Source organism: Ovis canadensis, chromosome 17, assembly GCF_042477335.2.
Source record: "Ovis canadensis isolate MfBH-ARS-UI-01 breed Bighorn chromosome 17, ARS-UI_OviCan_v2, whole genome shotgun sequence".
Classification (NCBI taxonomy): domain Eukaryota; kingdom Metazoa; phylum Chordata; class Mammalia; order Artiodactyla; family Bovidae; genus Ovis; species Ovis canadensis.
In genome coordinates this window covers 12,258,092-12,283,074 of record NC_091261.1, presented here as the reverse complement: position 1 = coordinate 12,283,074, position 24,983 = coordinate 12,258,092, and the positions used below count along the sequence as shown (strand labels likewise).

At 38.8% G+C, this 24,983-nt stretch overlaps 1 long non-coding RNA gene across 2 annotated transcripts in view; it reads left to right on the top strand.

Annotated features, from left to right (window-relative positions):
* Nucleotides 1-24,983, top strand: part of LOC138422137 (uncharacterized) — a 60,145-nt gene that overhangs the window by 23,076 nt on the left and 12,086 nt on the right. For both annotated transcript variants that reach the window (XR_011249753.1, XR_011249754.1), the window contains exons 2-3: nucleotides 17,330-17,490; nucleotides 17,595-17,677. This is a non-coding gene — a long non-coding RNA (uncharacterized lncRNA). The remainder of the gene's footprint in view (nucleotides 1-17,329; nucleotides 17,491-17,594; nucleotides 17,678-24,983) is intronic.

Sequence of the window (24,983 nt, the reverse complement as noted above, 5' to 3'; positions counted from 1 at the left end):
CAATCCTGAATCCCCCTCCCACCTCCCTCCCCATACCATCTCTCTGGGTCATCCCAGTGCACCAGCCCCAAGCATCCTGTATCCTGCATTGAACCTAGACTGGTGATTCATTTCTTATATGATATTATACATGTTTCAATGCCATTCTATAATTAAAGATTCTCTATATCCTTTGTATTACTAGTAATACATGTTTACATATTTTACTATTATGCAAGAAATATTTCCCTTGTTATTTCTCTCCATACCTAGAATCACACTATTATGATTATTCTATAAGCATAATGCTGCTAAGTCACTTCAGTTGTGTCCGACTCTGTGCGACCTCATAGACGGCAGCCCACCAGGCTCCCCCGTCCCTGGGATTCTCCAGGCAAGAACACTGGAGTGGGTTGACATTTCCTTCTCCAATGCATGAAAGTGAAAAGTGAAAGGGAAGTCGCTCAGTCGTGTCTGACTCTTAGCATGGACTGCAGCCTACCAGGCTCCTCCATCCATGGAATTTTCCAGGCAAGAGTACTGGAGTGGGGTGCCATAAAATGTGATCTATTTCCTCAAGATGCTTAGCCATCAATTTTGCTGAAGGCTCTGTTGCTCATTGGATACTATAACAGACAATAATCTCATAAAATAGGCAGCATGTAAGTCACTGCAGATGGTGACTGCAGCTATGAAATTAAAAGACGCTTACTCCTTGGAAGAAAAGTTATGACCAACCTAGATAGTATATTCAAAAGCAGAGACATTGCTTTACCGACTAAGGTCCGTCTAGTCAAGGCTATGGTTTTTCCTGTGGTCATGTATGGATGTGAGAGTTGGACTGTGAAGAAGGGTGAGTGCCGAAGAATTGATGCGTTTGAACTGTGGTGTTGGAGAAGACTCTTGAGGGTCCCTTGGACTGCAAGGAGATCCAACCAGTCCATTCTGAAGGAGATCAGTCCTGGGTGTTCTTTGGAAGGAATGATGGTAAAGCTGAAGCTCCAGTACTTTGGACACCTCATGCGAAGAGTTGACTCACTGGAAAAGACTCTGATGCTGGGAGAGATTGGGGGTTAGGAGGAGAAGGGGACGACCCAGGATGAGATGGCTGGATGGCATCACGGACTCGATGGACGTGAGTCTGAGTGAACTCCGGGAGATGGTGATGGACAGGGAGGCCTGGCGTGCTGTGATTTATGGGGTCGCAAAGAGTCGGACAAAACTGAGCAACTGAACTGAACTAAACTGAAGTAGTACAATTAGTAACACTGACAGAGTCATAGGGCAGCAGGGAGACGCAAGCATAAATAATTTGGAAACAAAGGAAAATAAAACAATGATAAGTATAACGAGCTTATTCAAGTTGCAATAAACCATCAATTCCACAGGAGAGCTGGAGAAACCAAATTCAGGATCAAATATAGCGAAAAAGATAAATGTTTCATCTTTGTTTACAAAGGTATACTTATCAACTTGTACTCCATAACATAAGAGGAAAGGTTTTCTCTGGAACGAAAAGATTAAAGCTAGTATATTTCTCAAAAAATCATAAAGTTATAAATAATATTCATCAGTTCATTCAGTCCTATGTATTATTCCTGTTGATCTGGATGAAGTCATCAGGTTTTCCATTAAAATTTTGTTATTTATTCCCAAGTAGAGTGGTATTATCTAAAGACTTTCAGAAACTTAGATATTTGTTTTACAAAGTCCTTTTTGTATGTTTTCTTGAAGATCTTTATTTTGCAAATGCATCAATGTAAAATAATGATTATCTTTACAGGACAAAATAAATAATATGATTAAAATTTTAAGTATAATGCAATTGGCAAGAAACTTGGATATTTCTATAACATATAACATTTTAGATAATAATTAGAATTATGACTGATAACATTATTTCAGGGTATATCAGATGTTAAGAATTTCATGTAAATTTTGGAATATCTCTATTAATGAAATTTATCCATACACTATAACCTAAGGTTCATGTCCAATCATTTGAAAATTTTTCTCAAGTAATTTAACATACCAGATAAACATAATTAGATTAATATTCTTCTCTGAGATATCTCAGGATTCCTTTGAAGTACCCCAGAGTCAGCTGAAGGCTAAAAGAACTTTAGATTTTTATATTGGGGAATTTTGTTTAAAATATCAAAAAGGTTTTTTGAAAAAGGTCACTGTGAAACAATACTTCTTCATTTAACCAAAATCACAAAAACATTTTAAAAATACAGATCTTAGAAACTCACACAATCTGTTATCAAAAAGAAGCACTCTAAAAAACTTCATTTTCTTAACAGAGAGAGAAATCAAATTCCAGTTTGTACTAGCTTACTTTTAACAATAAAATTTACTAACTTAATTAACTTAAATCTAAATTTCCTTAATATTAACCATACTTAAAACTTGTTTTCTCCTCAAGGTTCCTTTCCACAACCTTTTGTCATTTTCTGTATCCATAATAAGTTTAATTCCTTATTTTTCCCTCCAAAAACAACCAGCTCTAAAACATACTTTCTTTTTTCTCTATAAAATGTAATTTATTCCTCATATATTTATGGAAAACATGCAATCTAATTTTCTACTATATACATAAATAGTTCTTTACTATTTCTATTGGCTTTAATAACATGTTCAAATTAGAATTCTCAGCTGTTAAAAACCTTAATTTCTAGTGAAAACAAAGAAGTAAGCAATGATGAACTGCCTTTTAATTGGCACTCTGTAGGTCAATGAACATAAATACCTGTGGTAATTTCTAGAAAACATTCATTTTCTTGTAGAGAACATCCCAGGGTGACACGAAACATATTTATTAAATACCTTAGTTTCTCTGTTTAGTAATTGATGTTTCAGTAATGTCTCAGTATCTTGTTTTAGTGGGGATGATCCAGCTATTCAATAAATTTTTATCACTCAAATTATCACAACTCTAGAACTTTAAGTTACCAAATATCTGGAGATATAAGTATTAGCAGACATCTCTCAGATAATCAGTTTTAAAGCATTTACCCAAAAGCTCTTATCTCATTTACATTTAATTTAAAGTTTCATCATGTCAAGTTATTTCCTTGCTGACAAATTTGTACCAGATACAATAAGGTCATATATGACTTCTATTAAACCTAGGTGTGATGGAAGTATGGCACATAATGCTGATGACTGTAAAGACGTGTCTTTGTTAATTAGATCAAACTTAATGTTAATATCAGAAAGCAACTTAATATTGAATATTTTCCAGTTCACATAAAACAGAAAGTCTTTTTGGCCAATGTCTTTTATATTTAATTTGTAAGAGCTTACTTTTAAATTGAGCTCTTGGAGGGACCTCCAAGATAGCAGAAGGGTAAGATGTGGAGATCAACTTCTTACTAACCAATCTATCAAAACTCTATCTACACACAAGGAACAACTTTTATAGAACATCTATTGAATGCCGGCAGAAAATGTCTGTGTTCCAAAAATGATTTCCAAAAAGGCCTTCTGCTTTCCACATAATGGGGTAGGGAAAAGGAAATAATACCAAAAAAAAAAAAAAAGAGAGAGAGAGAGAGAGAGAAAGAGAAAGGAATTGGAATTGGGATGGGACCTTCATCTCAGGAGGGAGCTGTGAAGGAGGAAAAGTTTCCATACATTAGGAAACCCCTCACTGTGGAGACGGGGGTACCTTTGGAGCCTCAGAGGAGAGCACAATAATAGGTGTGTGAAGAGCAAAGTGGAGAGAAATCTACGCACAGATCTGTGCCAACTAGTACCCCTAAGTTTGACATGCTTGTCTGCATGCCTGCCACAGAGGATGAGGACTGGTTGCTGAGGCTGAGGCTTTGGTGGTTACCCAGAGTAAGGATGGGAGTTGGCTCTGTGAGGACAGCCTGAAGAAACTAGCATAACACAGCTAAGGGAGTCCAGGACAAAGCCTGGGCTTGCCAGAGAGGCAATAGATCATTGTATGTGGGCAATAGATCATACCCACTCTCGGGTATGCAAAGGAAGGCTGGGACAGACAAGGAGCATCTAACTCTGTGCATTCACACAGGTCAGGGCACACCTGTCTGAGCTCCAGAGGTAATGTGAGCAGTGGCTGCTGTATCCAATCTCAGACATCGGTGGGACAGCTGCTCCCACTTCTGCCAAATTTTGAGTGGCAGTAGGTCACTGCTCGCACCTTCCTGGAAACTTGTGCAGCCTGGCACTGCCGAGGGTCCTGCAATCCTGGCTCAGTTTCCCTGGGAGAACACATGTCCTGCTTCAGACTGTAGTAAATTTGTGCTAACCTCTGCCACTTCAGGCACTCCCCATACAGCCCATTTGCAGCTGCCCTATTCCTCCCTCTCTCTGGCATGAGTGATCAAGTGAACCCTGATTGGCTTCTGCCTTTGCCCCCTCTTGTCTGAGCAGGTAACAGACACTGGAGGGTTGCATACAAACAGAGGTGGGGCTAAAACCAAAGCTGAGTTCCAGAGGCTACATAACCAAAGAAGAGGAACAGTATTCTCTTGTGCAGCAGGTGGAGAATGGAATGAATTGCCACTGTTGGCTTGGTAACCCTGCATCTGTGGAATATATGAATATACAACATGTGTTACCATATTTGAAGCAGTGGACTTTGGGAGAAACTATGGATTTTTGAAGCACATACAAGAAAAGTAAGGCCAAATCAGAGTCTGCTGAGCTAGACTTACAGTGTCCATTGGAGGTTCAGGGACCTTCCTATACATATTGAAGGACTTCCTGGGTAGGGAGATTGGCTGGAGATACCCTGACCATGGGGGTTACGATACTGACAGTTGAGGCCACAGAAAAATAATGTTTTTACTATGACTTGCCCATTTATTTTTTCTTTTCTTTTCCGCTCTATTCTATTTCTATCGTTGCTCCTCTTTTATATTCTTTTACTTTTATTTACATTTAAATGCTTTTAATGCCCAATATTTTTTTCTATTTTTACTGTACTTTTTTTTATTTTGTATTTTTCCATGTTTTTGCCTTTTCCTTTGTTTTGCCTGTTTTTATTTTATTTTAAACTGTATTATGTAGTCTATTTTATATTTTACTTCTTTGTTACTTTGTAGTTTTTCCCTTTGTTTTCATCTCGATTATTTTTGTTTATTATTTTTCCTTTTAATCATATCATTATGTTTGTTTTATGCTTTCTTTGCCTCTTTTAGTTTGCTTTCTGTATTTGAATTTCTCTTGATTTTGTGTTTTTCCAGTTTAGTTTTAGTGTTAGTTTTCATTTATGGGATTTTTCATTGATTTTATTGCTCTCTTTTTTGGTTTTCTCCCTTTTTTTTTTTTTTGCTTCTTTCCTTCTTATGAGTCTGATGGAGTCCGTTTCTTTGTGTTTTTTTCCTGTTTAGTTTTGCTTTTACCATTTTTTGGGGGTTTTGTCTGTTTTCATTTTTTTCCTATTCTCTTCTGTGCCTTATGGCTGGCAGAATATTGGTTCTCCAACCAGAAGTTACCACTGGAGAACCTCCAAGTACATGGAATATTAATTGGTGAGAGCTCTCCCAAAGGCCTTGATCTCAGCACTAAGACCTGGCTTCACTCAATGGCCAGCAACCCCCAGTACTGGAGTCCTCAAAACAAAAACCAAGCAAAACAGGATCACAGCCCTACCCATTAGTATATAGGCTACCTAAAGATATAGTAAGCTCACAGAAACCCCAAAACACATCACAAGGTACAGCACTACCCATCAGAGGGAGAAGATCTAGCTCTGTGCACAAGAACATAGGCACCAGCACCTCTAATTAGGAAACCTACACAAGGCACTGGTCCAACCCCACACTCTGTGTGAAGACGCCACAAGTAAGATAGGAACAATGAGCCTGCAGTCTGCAGAAAGGGGACACCAGGTACAGTAAGTTAAACAAAATGAGAAGACAGAGAAATATTCAGCACGTGAATGAGAAAGGTAATAAACACGCTTAAAACCAAACAGATAAAGAGGAAATAGACAGTCTATCTGAAAAAGAATTCAAAGTAACGATAGTAAACATGATGCAAAATCTTGGAAATAGAAAGGAGGTGCAGATAAATAGAATGAAGGCACAGATTAAGAAGCTACAAAGACATAGAAGAACTAAAGAACAAACAATCAATGAATAACAGTACAATAACTAAAATAAAACTACACTAGAAGGAATCAATAGCAGAATAACTGAAGCAGAGAAACAGATGAATGAGCTGGAAGAGAAAGGTGGAAATAACTGAAGCAGAATAAAGAAAAAAGAATAAAAAGTTGTGAAGACAGTTTGAGAGACCTTTGAAGTGATGTGAAAGTCAGTCATGTCTGACTCTTTCTAACCCCATGGACTATACAGTCCATGGAATTCTCCAGAATGCTGTTCCCTTCTTCAGGGGATATTCCCAACCCAGGGATCAAACCCAGGTCTCCTGCACTGCAGGCAGATTCTTTATCAGCTGAGCCACCAGGGAACCCCAAGAATGCTGGAGTGGGTAGCCTATCCCTTCTCCAAGGGATCTTCCCAACCCAGGAATCAAACCAGGGTCTCCTTCATGGAAGGCATATTCTTTACCAGCTGAGCTATCAGGGAAACCCTCAGAGATGTCTGAGACAACATTAAGCACATGAACATTCAAATTATAAAGATTACAGAAGAGGGAAAAAACACATGAGAAAATAGTTGAAGAGATTATAGTGAAGAAACATTACTAACATGGGAAAGGAAGTAGTCACCCAAGTCCAGAACCACACAGATTAAACCCAGGAGAAACACACCAAGACACATATTAATCAAACTAGCAAAAATTAAACACAGAATAAAAATACTAGCAACATCAAGGGAAAAGCAAGAAAAAAATCTATAAGGGAATCCTTATGAGGTTAATAGCTGATCTTTAATCAGAAACTCTGCAGTTATGCATAAAGAAGTGTCAGGATATACTTAAAGTGATGAAATGAAGAAATCTACAACCAAGATAACTATCCAGCAAGGATCTGATTCAGGTTCGATGGAGAAGTCAAAAGCTTTGAAGATAAGCTAAAGTTAAGAGAATTTAGCACCACCAAACCAACTTTACAAAAAAATGCTAAAGGAACTTCTATAGGCAGGAAACACAAGGGAAAGAAAAGACCTACAAAAAACCCCAAAACAATAAATGCCAATTGTTGTTCACTCAGTCATGTCAGACTCTTTGCGAGTCCATGGACTGCAGCACGACAGGCTTCACTGTCCATCACGATCTCCCAGAGATTGCTCAGACTCATACCATTCAACCATCTTGTCCTCTGTCATCCCCTTCTCCTCCTGCCCTCAATCTTTCCCAGTATCAGGGCCTTATCTAATGAGCTGTCTCTTTGCATCAGGTGGTCAAAGTATTGGAGCTTCAGCATTAGTCCATCCAATAAATATTCAGGGTTGACCTCTCCTTTAGGATTGACTGGTTTGATCCCCTTGCAGTGCAAGGGACTCTTAAGAGTCTTCCTCAGTGCCATAGGTCAAAAGCATCAATTCTTTGGTGCTTAGCATTCTTTATGGTCCAACTTTCACATCCATAACATGACTACTGTAAAAACCATAACTTTGACTATATGGACCTTTGTCAGCAAAGGAATGTCTCTGCTTTCGATTATGCTGTCTAGGTTTTTCATAGCTTTTCTTCCAAGGAGCAAGTGCCTTAATTTCATGGCTTCAGTCACCATCTGCAGTGATTTTGGAGCCCAAGAAAATAAAGCCTGTCACTGTTTCCCTTGTTTCCCATCTATTTGCCGTGAAGTGATGGGACTGGATGCCATGAATATCGTTCTTTGAATGTTGAGTTTTTTTGTGTGTTTTTTTTTTTTTTTTTTAGTTTTTTAAATGCTGAATTTCTTTTTTTTAAATTTTATTATTTTATTTTATTTTATTTTAATTTTAAAATCTTTAATTCTTACATGCGTTCCCAAACATGAACCCCCCCTCCCCCCTCCCTCCCCACAACATCTCTCTGGGTCATCCCCATGCACCAGCCCCAAGCATGCTGCACCCTGCATCAGACATAGACTGGCGATTCAATTCTTACATGATAGTATACATGCAAGACAGGGAAAGAGACACAGATGTGTATAACGGACTTTTGGACTCAGAGGGAGAGGGAGAGGGTGAGATGATTTGGGAGAATGACATTCTAACATGTATACTATCATGTGAATTGAATCGCCAGTCTATGTCTGACGCAGGATGCAGCATGCTTGGGGCTGGTGCATGGGGATGACCCAGAAAGATGTTCTGGGGAGGGAGGTGGGAGGGGGGTTCATGTTTGGGAATGCATGTAAGAATTAAAGATTTTAAAATTTAAAAAATAAAAAACTAAAAATTAAAAAAAAAAAAGAATGCCATTCTCCCAAATCATCTCACGAATGTTGAGTTTTAAGCCAGCTTTTTTTTACTCTCCTCTTTCACATTCATCAAGAGGCTCTTTAGTTTCTCTTCAGTTTCTGCCATAAGGGTGGTATCATCTGCATATCTGAGGTTATTGATAGTTCTCCCGGCAATCTTGATTCCAGATTGTGCTTCATCCACAGTACTGAAAACAGGATCATACATATCAGTAATTACTTTAAATGTAAATGAATTAAATGCTCCAACCAAAAGAAACATAGTGGCTGAATGGATATAAAAACAAGACCTATATATTTGCTGTCTACAAAAGACCCATCTCAGACCTAGGGACACATTCAGACTGAAAGTGAGGGAATGCAAGGAGATATTCCATGCAAATGGAAATTTAAAAAAAAGCTGGAGTAGCAATACTCATATCAGATAAAATGGAATTTAATTTTAAAAATCATGTGATTTATTTATTTATTTTATTCTTGGCTGTGCTGGGTTGTCATTGCTCCATAGGCTTTACTCTAGTTGCAGTGGTGAGTGGTGGTTGGTCTTCATTGCAGTGTGCAGCCTTCTCATTGCAGTGACTTTTCTTGTTGTGGAGCATGGACTTTACAGTGTACAGACTTCAGTAGTTGCAGCTTCTTTTCTGTAGAGTACAGGCTCAACAGTTGTGGAGCATGGACTTAGTTTCTTTGCAGCATATGGGATATCCCCACGCCAGGGATTGAACCCTTGTCTCCTGCAAGGAGATCCAACCAGTCCATCCTAAGGGAGATCAATTCTGGGTGTTCATTGGAAGGACTGATGCTGAACCTGAACTTCCTATACTTGGCTAACTGATGCAAAGAGCTGACTCATTTGAAAAGACCCTGATGCTGGGAAAGATTGAGGGCAGGAGGAGAAGGGGACGACAGAGGATGAGATGGTTGGATGGCATCACTGACTCAATGGACATGAATTTGGGTAAACTCTGGGAGTTGGTGAGGGACAGGGAGGCCTGGCATTCTGCCATCCTTGGGGTCGCAAAGGGTCAGACGGGACTGAGTGACTGTACTGAACTGAACTGAACTGAACATGAGAAGATAAAGAAGAAAAAAAAAACCTGAGAAACCATTAACCACATTCATCATGAAAAAAAAAATTAATAAAAGAATGAAAAAGGAGAGGTTACAATAGACAACATAGAAATACAAAGGATCATAATCAGTTCAGTTCAGTCGCTCAGTCGTGTCCGACTCTTTGCGACCCCTGCCTTGACTAGATGGACCTTAGTTGGCAAAGTAATGTCTCTACTTTTGAATATGCTATCTAGATTGGTCATAACTTTTCTTCCAAGGAGTAAGCGTCTTTTAATTTCACGGCTGCAGTCACCATCTGCACTGATTTTGGAGCCCCCCAAAATAAAGTCTGAGACTGTTTCCACTGTTTCCCCATCTATTTCCCATGAAGTGATGGGACTGGATGCCATGATCTTCATTTTCTGAATGTTGAGCTTTAAGCCAACTTTTTCGCTCTCCACTTTCACTTTCATCAAGAGGCTTTTTAGTTCTTCTTCACTTTCTGCCATGAGGGTGGTGTCATCTTCATATCTGAGGTGATTGATATTTCTCCCGGCAATCTTGATTCCAGCTTGTGTTTCTTCCAGTCCAGCGTTTCTCATGATGTACTCTGCATGGAAGTTAAATAAGCAGGGTGACAATATACAGCCTTGACGTACTCCTTTTCCTATTTGGAACCAGTCTGTTGTTCCATGTCTAATTCTAACTGTTGCTTCCTGACTTGCATACAGATTTCTCAAGAGGCAGGTCAGGTGGTCTGGTATTCCCATCTCTTTCAGAATTTTCCACAGTTTATTGTGATCATAATAGACTACAATGGATAACTATACTTATATGAATATATGAGATAATATGCAATAAAATGGACAACTTGGAAGAAATGGACAAATTCTTAGAAAAGTATCTATCTGAGTCTGAACTAGGAAGAATTACAAAATATGAGCAGGCCAATCACAAGCCTTGAAATAAAAACTGTCATCAAAATTCTTCTGAGAAACAAAATCCCAGAGCCACATTCTTTCACAAGTGAATTCTATCAAATGATTAGAGAAGAGCTCACACATGTCTGCTCATACTGTTCAAAAAATTACAGAGGGCAGAACATTCCCACTGAGGGAATGTTTTTCTGAGGCCATCATTACCCTGACAGCAAAACCAATCAAAGATATCACAAAAAAAGAAAATTCCAAGCCAATATCACTAATGATCATAAATGCAAAAATCCTCAACCAAATACAAGCAAACAGAATAAAACAGCAAATTGAAAGGATCGACCATGATCAAGTGGGATATATCCCCGTGATGCAAGGATCCTTCAATACACACAAATCAATTAATGTGATACACCACCTTAACAATTTGAAAGATAAAAAACCCATATGATAATCTAGATAGACATAGAAACAGTTTTCAAAAATCTTCAACACCCATTTATGATTAAACAAACAAACACAAACAGAAAACCTTTCCAGAGAAAATTCTTAATGGTGAAAAAATGAAAGTATTCTTTTCTAAGATCAGGAAGAAGATGAAGGAACCCACTCTTATCAATATTATTCAATATAATTTGGAAGCACTAGCCATGGCAATCAGAGAAGAAAAATAAAATGAAAGGAATCCAGATTGAAAAGAATTAAAACACTCACTGTTTGCAGATGACATAAGCTATACATCATAAAGATGTCACTAGAAAATTACTAAAGCTTATCAATGACTTTAGTAAATTTGCAGGATACAAAATTAATACACAGAAATCCCTTGAATTCTTATACACTAACATGAAAAATCAGAAAGAAAAATTAAGGAAGCAATCTAATTCACCATTGCAGAAAAAACAATAAAATACCTAGGAATAAGCCTACCTAAAGAGACAAAAGATCTGTATGCAGAAAACTATAATACATTGATAAAAGAAATCAAACATAACACAAACAGATGAGCAGGTATACCATAGTCTTTAATTGGGAGAATCAGTATTGTGAAAAAGACTATAATACCCAAAACAATCAACAGATTCAGTGCAATTAATATCAAATTTCCAATGTATTTTTAGCAGAACTAGAATAAATAATTTCACAATTTTTATGGAAATGAAAAGACCCCAAAAGCCCAATGCAATCTTGAGAAGGAAAAACGAATTGGAGGAATCAAGCTTCCTGATTTCAGACTATGCTACAAAGCTACAGTCATCAAAACAGTATGTTATTGTCACAAAAGCAAAATATAGGCCAATGGAACAAGATAGAAAGCCTCAGAGATAAACTCAAGCACCTCTGGGTTTTGACAAAAGGGCAAGAATGGAGAAAATGCAGCCTCTTTACACAGAAACTGGACAGATATATGTAAAAGAATAAAATTTGGACACTTCCCAACACCATACATAAAAATGAGCTCAAAGCGGATTAAAGAGTTAAATGTAAGACCAGGAACTATAAAAATCTTAGATAAAAACATAGAGAGAAAACCCCTTAACATAAATTGCAGCAAGATTCTTTTTAACCCACCTCATAGAGTAATGGAAATAAAAACAGAAGGAAACAAGTGGGACCTAGTTAAACTTAAAAGTTTTGCAGAGCAAAATAAACAGTATACAAGATTAAAAGACAACTCTCAGAATGGGAGATAACTGCAAACAAAGCAACTGACAAAGGATCAATATCCATAATATATAATCCTCTCACACAACTCAAAATCAGGAAAACAAATAGCCCAATAAAAAATGGGCAGAAAACCTAAACAGACATTTCTAAAAAGAAGACATACAGATGGCAATAAACACATGAAAGATGCTTCACATCACCAATTACTAGTGAAATGCATACTAAAACTACAGTGAAGTATCACCTCAAACCAGTCAGAATAACCATCATCAAAAAAGCCCTCAAATAATAAATGCTGGAGAGGATGTGGAGAAAGGGAACCCTGGAACACTGTTGGTGGTAATGTAAACTGATATAGCCACTGTAGAGAACAGCAAGGAGACTTCTTAAGAAACTAGGAATAAAACTACAATATGAATCAGCAATCCCAGTACTGTGCATATGCCCTGAGAAAACCATAATCCAAAAGACACATGTACTCCAGTGTCCATAGCAGTTCTGTTTACAATAGCCAAGACATAGAAGGAACCTAGATGTCTACTGACGGATAAATGGATAAAGAAGTTGTGGTACACATATATAATAGAATATTACTCAACTGTATAGAAGAATGAATCGGTCCATTAAATTTAGGTAGATGAAACTAGAACCTGTTATACAGATTAAAATATGTCAGAAAGACAAAAACAAATATTGTATATTAACACATATATATGAACTCTAGAAAAATGGTACTGATAATCCTGTTTGCAGGACAGGAATAGCGATTCAGATATAGAAAATGCACTTGTGGACACAATGGAGGAAGTAAAGGGTAGAACAAGTTGAAAAGCAGTGACATATATATACTACCATATGTAATAGAAGCTGCTATATAACACAGTTCAGTCTGGTACTCTGTGAGAGCCTAGACAGGTGGCATGGCGGTGGGTTGGAAACACGCTCAAGAAGGAGGGGATATATATATATAGATATATATATATAGATATATATACACACACACACACACACACATATATATATATATATGTCTGATTTGCATTTTTGTATGGCAGAAAACCACAACATCATAAAGCAATTATCCTCCAATTAAAAATAATAAATAAATTGAGTTGTTTATAAATTTAATTTAGATTAATACTTTCCATAGAGAGAGATATCACACACACACATATATTTAATGTGTACATAGGCAAAACTAGAGATCTCATGGCTTCTCTTAAAAATAAAGGAAAAACATAAGTGACTTCATTGGTTTTCCAGTGGCTAAGACTCTGAGCTCCCAACACAGGGGGCTTAGGTTTGATCCCTGGTCAAGGGAGCTAGATCCCACATGCCACAACTAAGACATCACATGCCACAGCTGAGAGTTTTCATGCTGCTACTAATGATCCTGCATGGCATATCTAAAGATCTCTCATGCCTTAAGTAAGGCCTGTCACAGTCAAATAAATATTAAAAAACCTAGTTCTGAATCAAGTATTTCAATATAAACTTACTAGTTTATGAAGAACAGTTGGAATACATTAAAGTTGCTTGCTCAGATGACTAATGTTTTACTATTAGTAACCCAATTCGTTTCTTTTATTAGGTTCAACTAATATTTCCTGAAGGGCAGATTCATATGCCTTGTCTTATAATACCATGAGGGGAAGCATTCCTTAGTGAAACAGGCCTGCCCGGCAATATAATTAAATTGTTACTGGGTCCAGGCTCTCTCTGCTTGCCACATGAGAGGACAATAATTCCTAGAGAGAAGGTGTCAAGGCAAAGAATATGACTTATTCAGAAAGCTGCTGACTGAGAAGACAGCAAACTAATGTCTCAAAATAACTATCTTGTGGTCTGGATGCCAGTTCCTTTTATGGATCAGAGATGGGGGAGGTTAGGAAACAAAGTAAAAACTCCATTTAATCTTGCAACTAACTCCTAGAATGGCAGGGGAAAGTGTTTATTTCTTCCTTCTTGCCATCTATAGGTGGACAGGGTTCTGAATAAAGGCATTTCAGCTTAACAGTCAGGGAGAGGGGCAGGATTCTCTGAGGAAAATCATCATGTATGATTATAATAACAAAAATGGCCAAAGAAACAGATCTAGCATGGAAAAGTCAATGTTGACTTTTCTCTATTATAAAAACAGATATCTTTTATAAAGCCCAATTGAAATATCAATTTTTACACTTTCATCTCAATTCTATCAACATTTACCCTCAGCTTTATTAGAATCAAAATAGGATTCTAGAACAGGAGGGGTTCCAGAAGCTTTTCTTTCTTTTTATTCCCTTTCAATTTTACCTATTTTTACATAAAAGGTTCTGGGATCCCCAGAGGGGATTTGAGCCAAGGGATTCAGAACTTTTGGCTGAAATGTTGCCGCCCTCAATTTTGATCAGATATCACAATATAAGTATTTTTAGTTCTTTAAATGCATGTATTTTTTAAAGTGGAGTAAATGGAGTGGACTATTTTGGCCTTTAATAATAAACACCATCATGGGGTCCCTTGTGGCCAATTTAACCTTATGTAGTATAATATCAAAACCTTATGTTTTAATTACATAAATGTCTATTTTATTTATTTCATTTTGAATAACCATCTAAAGATTTCTTTATTAATTTGAGATAAGTCCTTTTAAATTTTCTACCTTGTTGTAAAAAGTATCTAAACTTTTCTCACAGTTTTTTTTCCTTATTAATATCAGTTATTCTAATGTTTTTCTGAGGGAAGCAGAGGCCACAAATAAGGCTTTCCAAACATGTTTTTCTTTGATTTAAACTAAGGAAGTTCTTAGATTTTTGTTGTTGTTCAGTTGCTAAGTCATGTTTGACTTAGATTGACCATTAGGTGTATTTCTTTTTTCCACCTTTAATTTAATTTTTGTTTTTTATAGGCACCAATAAAACAGCTATTTGTAATAATAATACTCAAGAAACTGTCCAATTTATTAATTTCTTCAATTTCAGTTCAGTCTCTCAGTCGTGTCCGATTCTTTGTGATCCCATGGACTGCAGCATGCCAGCACTCTCTGTCCATCACCAACTCCCAGAGTTTACTCAAACTCATGTCCATCCAGTCAGTGATGCAATTCAACCATCTCATCCTCTGTCATCCCCTTCTTCTCCTGCCTTCAATCTTTCCCACCATCAGGGTCTTTTCAAATGAATCAGCCCCTTGCATCAGGTGGCCAAGGTATTGGAGTTTCAGCTTTAACATCAGTCCTTCCAATGAATATTCAGGACTGATCTCCTTTAGGATTGACTGGTTTGATCTCCTTGCAGCCCAAAGTACTCTCAAGAGTCTTCTCCAACACCACAGTTCAAAAGCATCAAGCTTTCTTTATAGTCCAACTCTCACATCCATACATGACTACTGGAAAAACCATAGCTTTGACTAGATGGACCTTTGTTGGCAAAGTAATGTCTCTGCTTTTTAATATGCTATCTAGGTCATAACTTTTCTTCCAAGGAGTAAGCATCTTTTAATTTCATGGCTACAGTCACCATCTGCAGTGATTTTGGAGTCCCCCAAAATAAAGTCTGACACTGTTTGCACCGTTTCTCCATCTATTTACCATGAAGTGATGGGACCAGATGCCATGATCTTCGTTTTCTGAATGTTGAGCTTTAAGCCAATTTTTCACTCTCTTTCACTGTTATCAAGATAGCCTCTCGACAGTGTTCTTCACTTTCCACCATAAAGGTGGTGTCATCTGCATATCTGAGGTTATTGATATTTCCCCTGGCAATCTTGATTCCAGCTTGTGCTTCAATGTACAAGATACATCATTTGGCCATTAATGAAATATATTAATAGTGAGTCAAATCAATAAGATGCAAGAGGATTCCCCATAAGAGATTGGGAAGGGATGACACCTAAATAAGATCCAGGGAGTTTACTCTCAAAAATAGCATGGTAGAGATCAAGTTTTCAAAACACACACACACACACACAGAATACCTTAAAATGAGCATGTAGAGCATACACCTCAAAGGCATAGGAAAACAAAAGCAAGTTCCCCCCAAAAATGCTTTACTTAATGTCAGAATTCTGAAAAGATATTTTTATCAAGCCAGCTTTTGAGACTTAACTGCCTGTGCAATAAAAGAATCCTCTCATTTTTAGGGTGAGATTTCTTTTAATTCCCAATTAAATAAGTATTTTAAGTTTTGTATGTACATAAAACGCTGGGCTGGAAGAAGCACAAGCTGGAATCAAGATTGCCAGGAAAAATATCAATCACCTCAGATATGCAGATGACACCACCCTTATGGCAGAAAGTGAAGAGGAACTAAAAAGCCTCTTGATGAAAGTGAAAGAGGAGAGTGAAAAAGTTGGCTTAAAGCTCAACATTCAGAAAACGAAGATCATGGCATTCGGTCCCATCACTTCATGGGAAATAGATGGGGAAACAGTAGAAACAGTGTCAGACTTTATTTTTGGGGGGCTCCAAAATCACTGCAGATGGTGACTGCAGCCATGAAATTAAAAGACGCTTACTCCTTGGAAGAAAAGTTATGACCAACCTAGATAACATATTCAAAGGCAGAGACATTACTTTGTCAACAAAGTCCGACTAGTCAAGGCTATGGTTTTTCCAGTGGTCATGTATGGATGTGAGAGTTGGACCATGAAGAAGGCTGAGTGCCAAAGAATTGATGCTTTTGAACTATGGTGTTGGAGAAGACTCTTGAGAATCCCTTGGACTGCAAGGAGATCCAACCAGTCCATTCTGAAGGAGATCAGCCCTGGGATTTCTTTAGAAGGAATGATGCTAAAGCTGAAACTCCAGTACTTTGGCCACCTCATGCGAAGAGTTCACTCATTGGAAAAGACTCTGATGCTGGGAGGGATTGGGGGCAGGAGGAGAAGGGGATGACAGAGGATGAGATGGCTGGCTGGCATCACCGACTCGATGGAGATGAGTTTGGGTAAACTCTGGGAGTTGGTGATGGACAGGGAGGCCTGGCGTGCTGCGATTCATGGGGTCGCAAAGAGTCGGACACGACTGAGCGACTGAACTGAACTGAACTGACTGAAAACTGGCTGGGTTATTGGTTGGAGGCTGATAGTCTGTCATCCCTTTTTTCTTTTGTTCTGAAAGCTTTATTTCCCAATTTGAGTTTAGTTTGTTGAAATAAAAATTGTTAGTGATGATTGTGTGGTGGGTCAATGTAATTTTTGAGACTGTAATTCATCAAGGTTTTGCTCCATAGTTGTTTTAGTCCCATATTACATTTCTTTGGTTTATCAGGTTGCATATAAGGTCACACTGCAGAACAGCCAGTTCTTATTTTCATCCTCAGTTGAGCAAGTTTTTAACTAAAGTTTGTGGGTTTCTCTATAGGGACAGCTGCATGGTAGAGGTCTTTGACTGTAAGTTTCTCAGCTGCCTGAGAAAGTTGTTGAGAGCCAGGAGGACAGAATACAATCAGCTCCACTAGCTTTGTTCATTGTGATGCTTCCTAAGGCCCACTTGACTTCACACTTCAGGAGGTCTTCCTCTAGGTGAGTGACCACACCATCCTGGTTATCTGAGTCATTAAGATCTTTTTTGTATAGTTATTCTGTGTAATCTTACCACCTCTTCTTAATATCTTCTTCTATTGCAGCTAAGTCGCTTCAGTCGTGCCCGACTCTGTGCAACCACATAGATGGCAGCCCACCAGGCTCCCCCGTCCCTTGGATTCTCCAGGCAAGAACACTGGAATGGGTTGCCATTTCCTTCTCCAATGCATGAAAGTGAAAAGTCAAAGTGAAGTCGCTCACTCGTGTCCGACTCTTTGCGATCCCATGGACTGCAGCCTACCAGGCTCCTCCATCCATGGGATTTTGCAGGCAAGAGTACTGGAGTGGGGTGCCATTGCCTTCTCCAATCTTCTTCTATTAGGTCCATACAATTTCTGTCCTTTACTGTGCCCATCTTTGCATCAAATGTTTCCTTGGTATCTCTAATTTTCTTGAAGAGATCTCTAGTCCTTCCCATTCTATTGTTTTCCTCTATTTCTTGGCACTGATCACTGAGGAAGGCTTTTTTTAAAATTTTTTATTTTTTTTTACTTTAAAATCTTGTATTTTTTCTGCCACACATCAACATGAATCTGCCACAGGCATATGCGTGTTCCCCATCCTGAACCCCCCCCCCCCACCTCCCTCTCCATACCATCCCTCCAAGTCATCCCAGTGCACCAGTCCCAAGCATCCTTTCTTATCTCTCCTTGCTATTCTTTGGAATTCTGCATTCAGATGGGTATATCTTTCTTATTCTCCTTTGCTTTTTGCTTCTCTTCTTTTCTCAGCTGTTTATAAAGTCTCCTCAGACAAACATTTTGCCTTTTTAAATTTGTTTTTCTTGGAAATGGTCTTGATCACTGCTTCTTGTCAGTGTCATGACCCTGTGTCCATAGTTCTTCAGGCACACTGTCTATCTGATCTAATCCCTTGAATCTATTTGATACTTCTGCCGTATAATCATAAAGGATTTGACTTAGGTCATACCTGAATAGTGTATGGGTTTCCCTACTTTCTTCAACTTAAGTCTGAATTTTGCAATAAGGAGTTTTGATCAGAGCCACAGTCAGCTTCTGGTCTTGTTTTTGCTGACTGTATAGAGCTTCTCCATCTTCAACTACAAAGAATATGATCAATCTGACTTTGGTATTGACCATCTGGTGGTATCCATGTGTAGAGCCTTCTCTTGTATTCTTGGAAGTGGGTGTTTGACTACAGTCTTCTCTTGAAAATTCTGTTAACTTTTGCCCTTCTTCATTTTTTACTCCAAGGCCAAGTTTCCTGTTACTCCAGGTATCTCTTATGTCCTACTTTTACATTTCAGTCCCATATGATCAAAAAGGCATATTTTTGGGTAGACATCTTTTTTGATTCTAGTTATTTCAAGTCCTAAAAGATGATGCTGTTAAAGTGATGCACTCAGTATGCCAGCAAATTTGGAGAACTCAGCAGTGGCCACAGGACTGGAAAAGGTGAGTTTTCATTCCAGTCCCAAACATTCTTTGGGAATGTTCAAAGAATGTTCAAGAATGTTCAAACTACTGTACACTTGCACTCATCTCACACGCTAGCAAAGTAATGCTCGAAATTCTCCAAGCTAGGCTTCAACAGCACATGAAATGTGGACTTCCAAATGTTCAAGCATGATTTAGAAAAGGCAGAGGAAGCAAAGATCAAATTGCCAGCATCTGTTGGATCAAAAAAAAAGCAAGAGAATTCGAGAGAAACATCTACTTCTGCTTTACTGACTACATAAAAGCCTTTGACTGTGTGGGGCACAACAAACAGTGGAAAATTCTTAAAGAGATCGGAATACCAGACTACCTGACCTGCCTTTGAGAAATCTGTATGCAGGTCAGGAAGCAACAGTTAGAACTGGACATGGAACAACAGACTGGTTCCAAATTGGGGAAGGAGTACCTCAAGGCTGTATATTGTCACCCTGCTTATTTAACTTATATGCGGAGTACATAATGAGAAATGTTGGTCTGGATGAAGCACAAGCTGGAATCAAGACTGCCAAGAGAAATATCAATAACCTCAGATATGCAAATGATACCACCCTTATGGCAAAAAGTGAAGAGGAACTAAAGAGCCTCTTGACAAAAGTGAAAGAGGAGAGTGAAAAAATCTGTTTAAAATTCAACATTCCAAAAACAAAGATCATGGCATCTGGTCCCATCACTTCATGGCAAATAGATAGGGAAACAATGGAAACAGTGACAGACTTTATTTCCTTAGGCTTCAAAATCACTGCAGATGGTGACTGCAGCCATGAAATTAAAATACATTTGCTCCTTGGAAGTAAATTATGACCAAGCTAGACAGCAAAATCAAAAGCAGAGACATTACTTTGCCAATAAAGGTCCATCTAGTCAAAGCTATGGTTTTTCCAGTAGTCATGTATGGATGTGAGAGTGGGACTATAAAGAAAGCTGAGCACTGAAGAATTGATCCTTTTGAACAGTGGTGTTGGAGAAGACTCTTGTTGAGAATCCCTTGGACTGTAAGGAGATCAAACCAGGCAATCCTAAAGGAAATCAGTCCTGAATATTTATTGGAAATACTGATGCTGAAGCTGAAGGTCCAATACTTTGGTCACCTGATGCAAAGAAATGACTCATTGGAAAAGACCCTGATGCTGGGAAAGATTGAAGGCAGGAGGAGAAGGGGATAACAGAGGATAGGATGGTTGGATGGCAACACTGACTGGATGGACATGAGTTTCAGCAGGCTCTGGGAGCTGGTGATAGACAGGGAAGCCTGGCGTGCTGCTGTCCACGGGGTGACACAGAGATGGACTGAAGTGACTGAGCGTGCATGCATTGGAGAAGGAAATGGCAACCCACTCCAGAATTCTTGCCTGGAGACTCTCAGGGACGGGGGAGCCTGGTGGGCTTGCTGTCTACGGGGGTCTCACAGAGTTGGACACGACTGAAGTGACTTAGCAGCAGCAGCAGCCTGGTTGAGACCCTGAGCCATGAAACATGAAATCCTAAGGTAAAAAAATAAGAGTCAAAGATAAACTTAGACTCCTAACTTTATCTATATAAGGTAAGTCCATTGAAGATGAGACTGAATTGTAAAGTCAGTGTACTTAGAGGCACTCTTAAAGAGATGAAATCAGGATGTCTGTTTAGTTTTATATAGGATATTATATCAATTTCACTGGGAAGCTGACTCAGACTTTTTTTTTTTTACCATGTCCTGTGAACTATACAAAGATAGTACACTGGACAGTGCTTTAGTAGCCTGCTGCTGCTGCTGCTAAGTTGCTTCAGTCATGTCCGACTCTGTGTGACCCCATAGACGGCAGCCCACCAGGCTCCCCCGTCCCTGGGATTCTCCAGGCAAGAACACTGGAGTGGGTTGCCATTTCCTTCTCCAATGCATGAAAGTGAAAAGTGAAAGTGAAGTCACTCAGTTGTGTCTGACTCTTCACAATCCCATGGACTGCAGCCTACCAGGCTCCTCTTCCCATGGGATTTTTCAGGCAAGAGTACTGGAGTGGGGTGCCATTGCCTAGACATTGTTAAAGAATATGAGCTACCAGAAAGATAAACTTAATGTAAACTGGCTACTAGGAGTTGTCACAACTGACAATAGAAAAGCTTCTGGGAGCTCCTTCATGATTGTTGTTGGCAGTAAGATAAAAGCAACAGCCAATATTTGAAACAGTTGTGAAAAGATGTTCTTCCAACTAGCTCTCAAAGATGTTAGATATCAGGGTCAATTGTTTCAATATTATCCAGTAATGAATGGAGACATGATACCATGGAGAGAGTATGATTTTTTTTTTCTAAATTCCTGTTATTCTGGAGAAATAATATTTCCTCCAAGAAATGTGATGGATTTCAAAGCTTGTAACTCTGGATATGGTGTTAACTCAATTACAGAGATCTTGATTTTGAACTCATCCATATACCCTAATAACAACAGAGTCTAGGAAAATAAAGTCACTTGAAAATAAAGAGTTCCATTGCAGAAGCCTGCAAATTGTCATGGAGTCTCTCTATGTCAATGTGAGATGGACATTGGAAGGCAATACTGTTTCCTCAATTTTTAAAACAGATGTCAACACTGCCACCTGGGCATTTATAATTTAAATGACATGGATATATCTATAATCAACGAGGGATGAGAGCTGCATTTCAGAAACTTGTCAAAGGATTCCACTGTAAATAGACTGCAGGACAACACTTGCTGAAGGTTTACTTAAGATAGTTGATATAGGACCGACATGGTCTATTTCAGTTCAGTTCATTTCAGTCGCTCAGTTGTGTCCAACTCTTTGCGACCCCATGAATTGCAGCACGCCAGGCCTCCCTGTCCATCACCAACCCCCGGAGTTCACGCACACTCACGTCCATTGAGTCCGTGATGCCATCCAGCCATCTCATCCTCGGTCGCCCCCTTCTCCTCCTGCCCCCAATCCCTCCCAGCATCAGAGTCTTTTCCAATGAGTCAACTCTTCGCATGAGGTGGCCAAAGTACTAGAGTTTCAGCTTTAGCATCAGTCCTTCCAAAGAAATCCCAGGGCTAATCTCCCTCAGAATGGACTGGTTGGATCTCCTTGCAGGGACTCTCAAGAGTCTTCTCCAACACCATAGTTCAAAAGCATCAATTCTTTGGCACTCAGCCTTCTTCACATTCCAACTCTCACATCCATACATGACCACTGGAAAAACCATAGCCTTGACTAGACGGACCTTAGTCAGCAAAGTAATGTCTCTGCTTTTCAATATGCTATCTAGGTTGGTCATAACTTTTCTTCCAAGGAGTAAGCGTCGTTTAATTTCATGGATGCAATTACCATCTGCAGCGATTTTGGAGCCCAAAAAATAAAGTCTGAGACTGTTTCCACTGTTTCCCCATCTATTTCCCATGAAGTGATGGGACCAGATGCCATGATCTTCGTTTTCTGAATGTTGAGCTTTAAGCCAACTTTTTCACTCTCCTCTTTCACTTTCATCAAGAGGCTTTTTAGTTCCTCTTCACTTTCTGCCATAAGGGTGGTGTCATCTGCATATCTGAGGTTATTGATATTTCTCCTGGCAATCTTGATTCCAGCTTGTGTTTCTTCCAGTCCAGCGTTTCTCATGATGTACTCTGCATATAAGTTAAATAAGCAAGGTGACAATATACAGCCGTGACAATACAGAAATATTGATATTTCTCCCAGCAATCTTGATTCCAGCTTGTGCTTCTTCCAGTCCAGCGTTTCTCATGATGTACTCTGCATAGAAGTTAAATAAGCAGAGTGACAAAATACAGCCTTGACGCACTCCTTTTCCTATTTGAAACCAGTCTGTTGTTCCATGTCCAGTTCTAACTGTTGCTTCCTAACCTGCATACAGATTTCTCAAAGGCAGGTCAGGTGGTCTGGTATTCCCATCTCTTTCAGAATTTTCCAGTTCATTGTGTTCCACATAGTCAAAGGCTTTGGCATAGTCAGTAAAGCAGAAATAGATGTTTTTCTGGAACTCTCTTGTTTTTTCCATGATCCAGAGGATGTTGGCAACTTGATATCTGGTTCCTCTGCCTTTTCTAAAACCAGCTTGAACATCAGGGAGTTCATGGTTCACGTATTGCTGAAGCCTGGCTTGAAGAATTTTGAGCATTACTTTACTAGCATGTGAGACGAGTGCAATTGTGCGGTAGTTTGAGCATTCTTTGGCATTGCCTTTCTTTGGGATTAGAATGAAAACTGAACTTTTTCCAGTCCTGTGGCCACTGCTGAGTTTTCCAAGTTTGCTGGCATATTGTGTGCAGCACTTTCACAGCATCATGTTTCAGGATTTGAAATAGCTCAACTGGAATTCCATCACCTCCACTAGCTTTGTTCATAGTGATGCTTTCTAAGGCCCACTTAACTTCACATTCCAGGATGTTTGGCTCTAGATGAGTGATCACACCATCATGATTATCTGGGTCGTGAAGATCTTTTTTGTACTGTTCTGTGTATTCTTGCCACCTCTTCTTAATATCTTCTGCTTCCGTTAGTTCCATACCATTTCTGTCCTTTATCAAGCCCATCTTTGCATGAAATGTTCCCGTGGTATCTCTAATTTTCTTGAAGAGATCTCTAGTCTTTCCCATTCTGTTCTTTTCCTCTATTTCTTTGCATTAATCACTGAGGAAGGTTTTCTTATCTCTTCTTGCTGTTTTTTGGAACTCTGCATTCAGATCCTTATATATTTCCTTTTCTCCTTTGTTTTTTGCCTCTCTTCACAGCTATTTGTATGGCCTCCCCACACAGCCATTTTGCTTTTTTTGCATTTCTTTTCCATGGGGATGATCTTGATCCTTGTCTCCTGTACAATGTCACGAACCTCATTCCATAGTTCATCAGGCACTCTATCTATCAGATCTAGGCCCTTAAATTTATTTCTCACTTCCACTGTTTAATCATAAGGAATTTGATTTAGGTCACACCTGAATGGTCTAGCAGTGCACTGGTCATAGCAAACACCCTCTTCCAACAACACAAGAGAAGACTCTACACATGGTCTCTACCAGATGGTCAACAGCAAAATCAGATTGATTATATTCTTTGCAGCCAAAGATGGAGAAGCTCTATACAGTCAGCAAAAACAAGTCCGGGAGCTGACTGTGGCTCAGATCATGAACTCCTTATTACCAAATTCAGACATAGTCTAAGAGCATACTAAATCTTTATTCCTCAAGTTTCTCCAAATTCCTTACCTGTGTTGAACCAAAAGCTAGAGTATATTAAGGAAATTATGCTGACCATATTATCTTAATTCCCTGTAGAAAAATATTTAGTGGGCTAAGATTTCAATGTTATATTCATCATCTTGCTTAGATTCATAGTTGAAAGAATTTCATTATGAAAAAGAATTACTTTCCATTTTACTTTTACTTTTTTTCAAGGGCTGAATTAAAGATAATGATAATTTTAATTAAAACATGCACAAACCATTTTTCTTAGGACTCAAGAAAAATAGAATATACATGTTGCATGCAAAGGCATGCTCAGGAAACTGATAGACTTGGTTCAAATTCCAGCTCTTCCACTTCCTGGTTGTGTGTTTAAGTAAAATTACCACTAAATTAAATCAGAATAATCATAGGACTTCCTGGTGGCTCAGACGGTAAAGAGTCTGCCTACAATGCTGGAGACTCGGGTTCGATCCCTGGGTCGGGAAGATCCCCTGGAGAAGGAAATGGCAACCTACTCCAGTACTCTTGCCTGAAGAATCCCATGGATGGAGGAGCGTGATAGGCTACAATCCATGGGGTCGCAAAGAGTTGGACAGGACTGAGCGACTTCATTTTCACTTTCACTTTCAATCATAGTACTGGTTTCATAGGATAAGAAGGGCTAAATAAGTTAATATATGTAAAGAGCTTAAGTGATTGGCATATAGTGAGCTATGACAAAAGGAATGAGAAGACATGCAAAGAACTTGCGCCTGGTTGGTAGCAATAGAAAGAAAGAGAAACAGGGAGATTTAGGAGATAATATT